The sequence below is a fragment of the Parasteatoda tepidariorum genome, chromosome 1, assembly GCF_043381705.1.
Source record: "Parasteatoda tepidariorum isolate YZ-2023 chromosome 1, CAS_Ptep_4.0, whole genome shotgun sequence".
Lineage (NCBI taxonomy): Eukaryota > Metazoa > Arthropoda > Arachnida > Araneae > Theridiidae > Parasteatoda > Parasteatoda tepidariorum.
In genome coordinates, this window is record NC_092204.1 from 91,615,040 (window position 1) to 91,625,800 (window position 10,761).

General features: G+C 30.3%; 1 long non-coding RNA gene and 1 pseudogene across 1 annotated transcript; one reads left to right on the plus strand and one right to left on the minus strand.

Moving 5' to 3' along the window:
- Positions 1 to 2,174: 2,174 nt before the first annotated feature.
- Positions 2,175 to 4,505, plus strand: LOC122269857 (uncharacterized). Its single transcript, XR_006225439.2, has 2 exons — positions 2,175 to 3,590; positions 4,382 to 4,505. It is a non-coding gene; the product is annotated as an uncharacterized lncRNA (long non-coding RNA).
- Positions 4,506 to 9,892: 5,387 nt separating this feature from the next.
- Positions 9,893 to 10,761, minus strand: part of LOC107438784 (uncharacterized) — a 55,650-nt pseudogene continuing 54,781 nt past the window's right edge.

The window sequence follows — 10,761 nt, forward strand, 5'->3', positions numbered from 1 at the left end:
TAAAGTGACCACACGTCCCGATTTTGGCGGGACAGTCCCGCTTTTTGGTGGACTGTCCCGCGTCCCGCCGATTTTTAAAAATGTCCCGCTTTTTAGAAAATATCTGCATTTCTTATTTTAAATGTACTGTAAAAATATATTCCTATTATTTATTAAGTATTATGGTGAATATAAAGAAATAAAAAATACATAAAATGCGTGCAGAGTAAACTAAATTAGGCAGTGTACCAAGTTAGATTTACTCGGTGGTGTGCGAATCATTGTCTTTACGTCTCGGCTTAATTGAGATAAGTGCGGACTGCCGTTAGACAGTGCGGTTTGTTGTTTTCAATTTGACGTTCGGTTTGACTCATTATTTGATTGACTAAGGTTGAGCAATAGTCGCCACAAAGTAACGGTCAATAAGGTAAAATTTAATACTCTTTTTTAGCCTTTGTAGTAAATTTTTTATTTATTTCTAGTATTGACCCACAAAATAAAAGACGAGTAAATAAAAGAGGATGCAAATTTAATGAAGAGCTAAGCAGAGAATTTCCATTTAATAAAAGTAACAAAATGGACTATATGGTACGGTGTGATAAACGCAATGCTGAATTTTCGGTCTCACATGGTGGAAAAAACGATATTACTAAACATCTAGCGACAAAGAGGCACAAAAGATTTTCTAATAATACCGCTTCCTCATCTAAAATGGAACAGTTTTAGCTTTAGCTTAGTTAGTGTTAGCTTTAGTTTAGTGTTAGCTTTAGCAACACGGAAAAACAGCTAGCATTAGCAGAAGGGCTATTTGCTTTCCGCACTATAAACCACAATCAAAGTTTCAGATCAATGGATTGTACGACAAAAAATATGCATGTGCAAGGACAAAAACCGAAGCAATTATTTGTAATGTTTTTTGACCATATTCGTTTTCACAATTGCAGAAAGAATTAGAAAAATGCGCATTTATATCCATGAATTCTGATGCTTCCAACCACAAAGATTTAAAATTATTTCCCACAATTGTTAGATTTTTTGATCCAGAAACAGGAATTGAAATTAGATTTTGTTTCATTGCCTGATGAAACTTCACAAATAATTTTTGATTTAATAAGTACTACAGTCGACTCGTGTTATAACGACCCTGTGATAGAAAGACCAACATGATATAACGACCCTGTGAAGGAGTCCCAATTCACATCCATAAAAGATAACGTTATTTTACTCTTGCTATACCGACCGTAAAAAAGGTCAACTCCTAATATAACGACCCTCTCTGAATTTGAACACCGCTCTTTTCTAACTTCCTATTGGAAAGTGGGGTTAAATGGTTGACCTTGAACAAGCACACATATGTTAAGTCTTCTTAATATGTAACTTCAACAGATTAATGCACATCAAAAAATTAATGTCTTCGTCTGATGAAGTCTCGTTTATGTTCCTCGGTTTACTCTTCTTTATAATACTGCAGATTATGTACATAAAAAAAAATTCGTTATATATACCGCAAATTATGTACATCAAAAAATTAATTCATTAGAAACTAGATTTTTTTTTAGTCATACTATGTTTTTTAGTCTGCACTTTAAAATAAAATTCTTAATTGTTAACAGTTGTAATTCAATTGTTAAAATGTCATTATGTTTTATTAATGTATGCATCCTATCCTTCTTTAGTTTATAACATGTATACCACAAATAGTATATGCATGCATTATGACATTTAAAACCATTATGCGACCGATTTTCAAAGGAAATTTGCTCATTTTGATATAGCGACCATTTGATATAACGACCAGATTGGGGCAGTCCCGATGGGGTCGTTATAACGCGAGTCAACTGTATTTTTAAAAAAAATTATTTAAACAATAAAATTATTGCCCACTGTGCGGCTAACACTAACGTAAATTTTGGTGGAAAAGCTAGAAGAGGCATCAATAACGTTTTTACGAAACTTAACGAACATTTGAAGCAAAAAAATATTGGAGTAGGTTGTGCAGCGCACATTCTATACCTATACTATTCAAACAGCATCTGACTTACTTCCAGTTGATGTTGAAAATATTTTTGCAAACATTTATTCGTATTTTTATATATATATTGTGCGTGTTGAAAGTTTGACTAAATTGTAATTCTCATTTCATCCCATTTGTCCCGATTTGTCTCAATAAAAATGTGGTCACTTTACTCTAGAGAGAAAAAAGTTATTCTAATTCTAGATTGTTCACCACATTAGCAAAATAAATTTTCCCAGTGTCATCGCACTGGATGGAAATAGAAACAGAAGATATATTTGTCACAGGAATTAAGTTAAAGTTGCCAGAATTAGTTACTTGTGTAATATGGCTTAGTTCAACATTAAAATTAAGATTAAGAGAACGCATCTTTTCACCAGAAATCATTTCTTCAATAACACCATAATAATTCCAGCAACAGCATATTGAATTCTGACAAGTACAAGTTACTAAAATTTTTACGAAGAAATTAATGCAGCCTAGTTTAAGTTTACTTGCCCTTTTATACATAAGCTTGGTTTAGTTGAGTATCTTAAAAGTATTTGTATGTGTATCACCTATTAAATAATATCTGAAGTTAGTTAGCAAAAAGGCAACTATAGGTAAAGGAAAACTGGCATCCACTTAAAAAATTCTCATGCAAAATTCAAACTTTTTGTCCGTTTAGTCCACTAAGGCAACGCCCCGCTCTTCCGTGCCACAGGTCCTGGGTTCGATCCTTGGGCCGGGCAAGGTTGACTCAGCCTTTCATCCCTTCAGTGGGTCGATAAATGAGTACCAAGCATGCTTGGGAACTAAACACTGGGGGTTCCGCGTTCGGCTGACCACCTAACCGGAACATCTGCTCCTGCATCCCAGAGCCCAAGGTCAAGAAAACTGAAATGGGCACAGTAGACCTTGGCCCTCTATGGGCTGTCGCGCCACTGTGTTTAGTTTTATTTTAGTTTTTAGTCCGCTAAGGCAAAATCTTGAATATTATTCTAGATCAACATGATGCAGTTTAATATTTTGGAATGATTTTCAATTTATTTTTAATAAGACTCGTGAAGACTCGTAAAGAGACTAAAAGAACATGAAAACTTTTCGTATAAATAGTGTGCTCTAATAAAATAGTTTTTATCTTTAATCCACAAAGAATATTGTATAAAACAAATTTACTGAGACAGCTATTCCAAAAAAATAATTTTATTATTTCAATTAAATATTAAAATCATTTTGGTGAACCTATACTTAATCTGCTTATATTGTAGTTAAAAAAGTTTAAAAGTATTATTGACTCTGGATTTTTGTTGTCAACATTAGTAACTTATCAAAGTTATATAAATATATATTTCAATTTCCTTCAATTTCTTAAAAAAAAATCTCATCTGAAAATTTCCAAATGAAACTTGCTATGCAACTTTTATATAACTTGATTTTACTCAACTTGAACATGCAACTTTTACAGAGCTGCTCCGTAAATGGCATCCAGAATTTCAAGGTTTGAATAAGGCTGTCAATAATACGTGCTCTGCAGCTAGGAGGAAGTGGAGACTAGTAACTGGAGAGCCTTCCCCTGGGAGTAACTCTAAATATACACCAAAAAGAAAAAAGACAAGTAAATTATTCTCCTTTGATTCAATGAAATCTTTTCACCTAAAAAATTACTGATAAAGTTTGCATGATCTTTGATTTTTGAAAACATTATTTTATAGCATTATCTTAAATTATTCCCTCAGGCAAGTAAACATATAAACTTAATGTTGCTTTTATTTCGATGGGGCATGAAAAACACAAAACATTGATGTTCTACATTCTTTTATTAAAAGATGATTGATTCTTGATCACATTAAATAAAAGGTTGAAAATGACCTTTTGTTTTTAAAAACCTTACGTGATAGACAATTATTTTCGGAATCAGCAGCATTGAGAATTGGTTTTAGTACAATTTCTTTTGCGAAATTGGACTAAAAATTTAAACAAGCAGGCCAGTGTAATTGAATTTATTCAAAATTTGCTGAGAAAAAAATTTAAATATCAGCATAACAATCCATAATTAAAAATGGTCGGTTGAATTATTGGAAAATTAAGAATTTCAATAAGCGTGTTATTTCTACAGCAGTTTTTATATGCATCTTATAGAAAAATTAGCTTTTTTAAGTGATATGTTTAAACAGTCAAAATAAAGAATTGAAATATACTGGGAGGAGAGTTTTGCAGGTCATTATTATTATTCTTATTCATCTGCTGTTACTAAAGAAACCATTTATTTATTCAAAATTGAATAGAAATAATAATAAAAGGTGATTTATGCAACGAAATAAGCTTTAAAATATTATTCTAATCTTTTAAAATTTGTCATTATCAATGTAAATATGACTCTCGCTAATTCAAATTTTTTATTTATAGGTTCCAATGCTCCAAATAACGTAAGCACAGCAAACTTGCAGAAGAAGCAGAGTAATTGTCAAGAATTTTGATTTCTTGAACGAAAAATTAATTTTTTTTTGTTAATAAAAGTTTTTATTTGTAAGCTGGCTAAATTATTTAAATTTGCTGTTATTTCGCTTTTACAAAAAATTAGCGCCTTTAACATCTGTTCTATATAAATGAGTTCCCACATTTTTCTGAAACAAATGTATCCTCTTTTCACGATAGTTTAATTGAAATTATTAAAATTACAGAAACATTTGAAATGTTCTTTTAAGGTTTATGAGTCAGCATACTTAACATTATTCAACTCTACATGTTAATTCAAGATTAATAAATTTTATGAACTATTTAATTGCAAATTAGCACAAGGTTCACAAACTATAAATTAAAGGCGTTAAGTGAAAATTCCTATTTTGAATTGTGTGAGGAAGAATACATTCCAATGGGTTGTATTTCAAAATTAAAGGAAGATATATTCTTTGCATTGCATTTTACTTTTCTTCACACAATACATGGAAATCAGTCGAAAATTCTTTCGAAAGAAAGATTCATCCGTATTCCGCCTATGTGTTTAGAAAATAGTTTCTTAGCATCAGGATTAGCAGTGAAAATTAAGACAGACCGTAAAAAGTTAATAAGTAATTACCACCTAATGTGTAACATTAAAAACTCCATCAGAGTGATAAATACCTCTACAAGTGAAAAGATATATATTTTAGGTTAAAAATTAGCAGTCTAAGGAGAAACATTTTAATTATATTTAATTACCAGCATTAGCATAAAAAAATATAACCTGAAGGGAAAAATGGCATATTTTAGTTTGATTAAAAAAATTTCCTTTACAAGCATAAAAACTTATATTTGAGGTGAAAAATAATACACCTTACGTTAGTAAAAAATCACCTTTCCAACTATCAAAAATTACACCTGAGGTAGATTTGAAATAACCTGAAGAGTAAAATGACATGCCTCAGGTTGAAAAATATATACCTCTACAAGCATAAAATTAGATACCTGAGGTTGAAAAATAATTACCTGAGGTCGAACAACATACACCTGAGGTTGATTTATAATAACCTGAAGTGTAAAATGACACACTTTAGGTTGTTGAATAAATACTTCCACAAGTGTAAATAAATATACTTCAAGCTGATAAGTAATAACCTAAGGTTGAAAATGAAACACTTTAAAGTAGTAAATATCTACCTCTCCCAAGATGTAAAATTAAACACCTCAAGTTGAAACATATATACCTCTGGAGGTATATATTAAGGTATATTTGAGGTTGGTTTTGAGGTATTCATTTGCACCCTTTTCAACCTCAACGACGTCTTTCAATAACAACCTCCTTTATACCTTTAAAATATACCTTGTTTATACCTCATTTATACCTCGATTTTTTCATAAGGGTTGTCTTGTGGGTTGGGTTCAAAATTACAAGACTATGAAGTTGAACACTATGTAGTTTTAAACTCAAAACTTTGGGTCAGCTGTTCAACGCCAGTTATAAATTAAATGCTGAAATCTGTACACAAAGTTCTCAGCCCCTTCACTTTAGAATTGAATTAAATGTAATAAAAAAGTCCGGGAAGATTATGCTGCACTAAATTGGTAGTAAAATCTTATGATAATTGGTAATAAGGGTAACAAATTTAAAAAATTTCTAGAGAGCAAAAGAAAGAGACGAATGAATATAAATCGAATAAGAGGAGTCAACTGGTGAAGAGGACGCAATATTTACCTACATATGTAAACTTAGAGGCTTAAATTGATGTGCAGACCTTAAAAAACTTCAAACTTATTTCATTGCTCAGTCGCAGTGATATTTTTAAAAAGAGAGCTTTTAATCACTTTCTCAAAAGCGCTGGGCAACCTCTTTGTATGGTCAACCTCAAATTACGACCCGGACGACCCCACTTGTAGAAGACCAGACCCAAAAGCTATTCTCCATTACTACAATAACACTCATGACATCATCTGACCATCATTCACCTGGCCTTCTCTTATCCCCCCCCGAACTGCTATTCATTTTCATGCACCTGGTCAATTTAATGTGTGTTGATCATTTTACTATCATTATCTTCTCCACCTGCTTGGAGTGGTCCCTTTTCCCACTCACATTACTACGAAATTTCATCTGATTCCCAATTTAATAACTTTTATTAACATTTTGTTAATTAATTAAAAAAATCTTGTGAGCATGATTGGGAAGATATGGGTGAGGGGCTGACCGTTTCGCATTGGTTTAGGTTGGGATACTTATGCCATTTCTTAATACGCCCCAATTCTAAATAATTTTACTCTTCCTTCCACAGCAAAAGTCTTTCAACCAGACGGAGATCTCTTAATAGCTCGACAGTAACTGTCGGGAAGTGTAACTTTCGAGTCTTGTTTAAAAATCGATTCAATAACATTAGTAGTCCATATTAATATAGATTCAATCAGTTTATATTATTTAGAATGCTTAGAAATGCATCAAACGCAATCACCAAACCGGAAATTCCATCTATCCATAGTTTTTAAAGTGGTAGTGATATAAAAATATAGGGAACAAATGTTTTCAAATTTCGACTGGTTCTTAAGAACATGATATGCTTACAGAGAATGCTTTGAAAGTGACAGTTGCCAATTTTTTTTCTAAACATTTAAGGCTGAAACTTAAATTTTACTGTTACTTTCAGTGGAAAGCATGAGAAGTTGACAGGTATGGTTTTAAGAATTTACAATTGAAAATGGTCAACAAGTAAATCTTTAATAAAATGCCTAAAAGTATAAATTTACTGAATGACATACCTTCCTAAAAATTGCATTTTACTTAACAAAATGAAAAAAACTAATTAAAAAATTGTTTTTTCAATTAAAAAATAAATTTATAAAATTTTAATTAAAAATCTTTTAAATTAAATAATTCTTAAATGTTTCAGAAACATTTTAGTAACGTAACTCAAATTAGTTAGTTATATTTCATTATTTGCTATAAAACTATATATTATGTATAAAATATATATAAAAATTATAAGTCGTAAAGAGTATTGACACCCTTCTGCGCTATTGAAAATTATCTGAGTGATATTAAAAGAACTGTTGTTAAATAATTTGAAACATTGTTAAACGTCCAGAAACATGGTCACAAAATGTTTCTGATTTAGTTGTGAAAGTATAGCATCATGGTAAAATTTTTTTAACATGTGTTCTTTTTTAACATTTTTGTGTTGATTTCTTGTTGAGTTGCCTGCAGGCTGAAATGGTATCTAATTGAAATAGGTGGTAAATAAATGTTAAATAAATATTTGATTTAGATATATGATTTAGTTGTTTAGGTATAGCATCAAGGTAAAACATAAGCTTTTTTTAAACATGTGTTCTTTTTTAACATTTTCGTGTTGATTTCTTGTTCAGTTGCCTGTAAGCTGAAATAGTTTCTAATTGAGGTAGGTAGTAAATAAATGTTAATTAAATTTTCATTATAAATATTGAAAACATCACTACTAATTTTTATTCTGCGTATTGGGTACCTACAATAAAGCGCGAGTCCGGAAATCCGGGGCTCGCATCTTGATTAAAAAGGGATGCAATAAAAATAATAAGTTCAATAAGAAATAATCTTCTGTAATTTGCTTGGTAAAATAAACTGGAATGCCATTGTCTCAATTAATTTTGCTCATTTTAAGTTACCAATAACTTAGTTTGATATCTAATAAGCAGATGGCAGCACGTATTCCCTTTCTAAATACTTTTTTTTCTCTCTTTAAAAACTTTTGTAACCTATTTACTCGTATAATGATTGAGACATTTTAAGCACAAAAAAGAGAAATTTTAAAAGTAGTTTCAGGAGAGCAGCTGGTTCTTGTTTTAGAGAGTAAATAATAACGTTCTGGGAATTTTTTACCGATTTTTAATCCGTTAAATTTCTAAAATTTCATACAGTTTTTGCACATCTGCAATCCATTTTTTATCTAGTATAATTTTTTAACTCTGTTTTATTAAAGTTGTGATTAACAATTCGAGTAAATTATTATTTTTAAAGCATGGTTTCTTATTGATAAAATTTCTTTGCAAATAAAGTAACCAAAAGTAAAGAAACAATTTTCTGAAAATTCTTAAATAAAGTAAATAGTTTCTTTTTTTAATAATTCTTCTTAAAAATGAAAAGTAAATTGTTCTTATGAAAGAAAAGGTTTAAAAACTAGCAAATTTTTTATCACTTTCTTTTCTCTTTCCATTTTTATTCGCATGATATCTGGAACAAATATCAAACTTTGTTGCTAAGTTATGACACATTAAATTGAAACCTTTTCTTATTCTTGATTTAGCAAACACTATCACTTTAAAGTGCAATTTTTAATTTCTAAATCCTTCTGTATTCAATCTGAAAAGGTCTATGAGCCTTTGCATCTAGTTTTATGATTATTGGAAATTGTCAAGTGCGGGCTTCATTTTACATTTAACAACGCTGTTACTTAGACATAAAGTCAATTATTTTTTATAACTTGTTCTCTGATTACTTCATTATTTGTACTCTTTTTACAAATAATGAAGCAGAAACTTTATTGTAGTGATACTTAAAATTTGAGTCGAAAAGGATGTTATTTCAATTTTCTCCGGTGCTTTTTAATCTATCCTGAAATATAATTGAAGTAAATTAATTTCCTTACGCTCTCCTCGAAGTTTCTGTTTCCGCTACATCCTTATCAATACAACTTCTGAAAATTTTTCCGTTTTATGTTTCACTTAAGGTAATTGCTCTGACGGAATAAGAGCTCTGTCCGTATTTGCCGTCGTTTCAGTTTCAAATAGATTATTAAGATAAGTCTTCTAATATATGTGATAAGTGTAAGCATATGACCGGATTTTAAAATAAAATTCAATTTTCAAAGTATTGGACTTGTTACAATGAATGAAAAGTATACAAAGTTTTTCATTTAATTTTAATTGTTCGATGTATGACCCTTTTTAATCGATGACAAACGTCTAATCTGCAATCAAGTCCCATCTGCGCAAGTTTTTCTGTGTTTTTGGTCTCGGTATTTCATAAATAACGTCCTGGGTGTGCTTCTTACATAGCCACAACGGTCTCCGGACCATGTTACCTGTAGTGGTTATGCTAAAAAAAAACGTGATTTTATGTAATATTCTCGTTTTAGGTGGTTATCCTTTTCAGAACAGCGAGAAAATTTTAATCAGATTGAATAGCAGTAACAATTGCGACCATCAAAGCATAATAGGTCAAGAGATAGACTTAAGCTCCATATTCTAGATTCAAAAAATTCCTCTAAAAAATGCACGTTAATTCTGGGAAAGTGTGTTTTTGTATCTGATTTTTTGATTTACTACATCACCTGCACTTATCAAATACCATATTTAAAGTCAAATCTGAACCATCTTTATGCTTCAGGTCTGACCATGAGACCATTAGACCTAATTGTCAGACATGAACCATAAAATTCGCATCTTAATGTTAAAATCTGATCATTAGATTCAAAGTTATTCAGGTGTATATTTTTTATTAATTTGAGCATTGTGTAGGATATTTATGAATACAATTGTAAACAAGTAACATAGGTTATAAGTAAAACCCAAGGAAATGGATGCAAATTAGAGCTTTCAATTAAGTTTCTTAAAAATTTAAAATCACGAATAATGGTTTATAACTCACGTGAAAGCAATATTGTGATAATTTCTTAAAAATTTGCATTTTATATCCAACTGTTCCTTAATATTGTTTTCAGAAACGGTGAACAATAAACAGAAACGTACACTTATTTATGTAAAAAGCATGACGTTTTTCACCACAAATTAAAGTTCTTCTAAACAGTTTGAAAACGTGGCTTATCATTATATTGCCATTAGCAATTTATTTTTTTATATTTATTATGTATTTACAAGTATATAAAATTGAATTGTATTTTAATAAACCCATTTATAATATATATTTTTCTTATTTTGAACAGATGAGATGTTCTTCGGATAGATCGGAGAAGGGTGTTCCTCGTAAATGAGGGGGTCTCTTGCAAGTTACCCCTTCCAGGTTTTTTAGAACCATGGAATGGTTGCTTAGAGGAGATGTCTTTAACCATTTCAATTGGCAATCACAATTTAGAGAAAAACCTAGAAAATATAAAAATATCAGTTAGTGAAAATTAAATGAAAATATTTTAGAACCTGTAATTAATAAAAAAAATAAAGGAAAATAGTAAAAAAAATGAAGGGACAGTAAACATGCATACGAGAATAGAGATAGGTAAGAGGCAGTTTGATAAACCAACTACTATACAAAGTTTAACTCTAAAGACACATTCCTTTTTCTTTACAATTTATTTATTCCGGTAGTATTCATATTGCTTAATATATATATA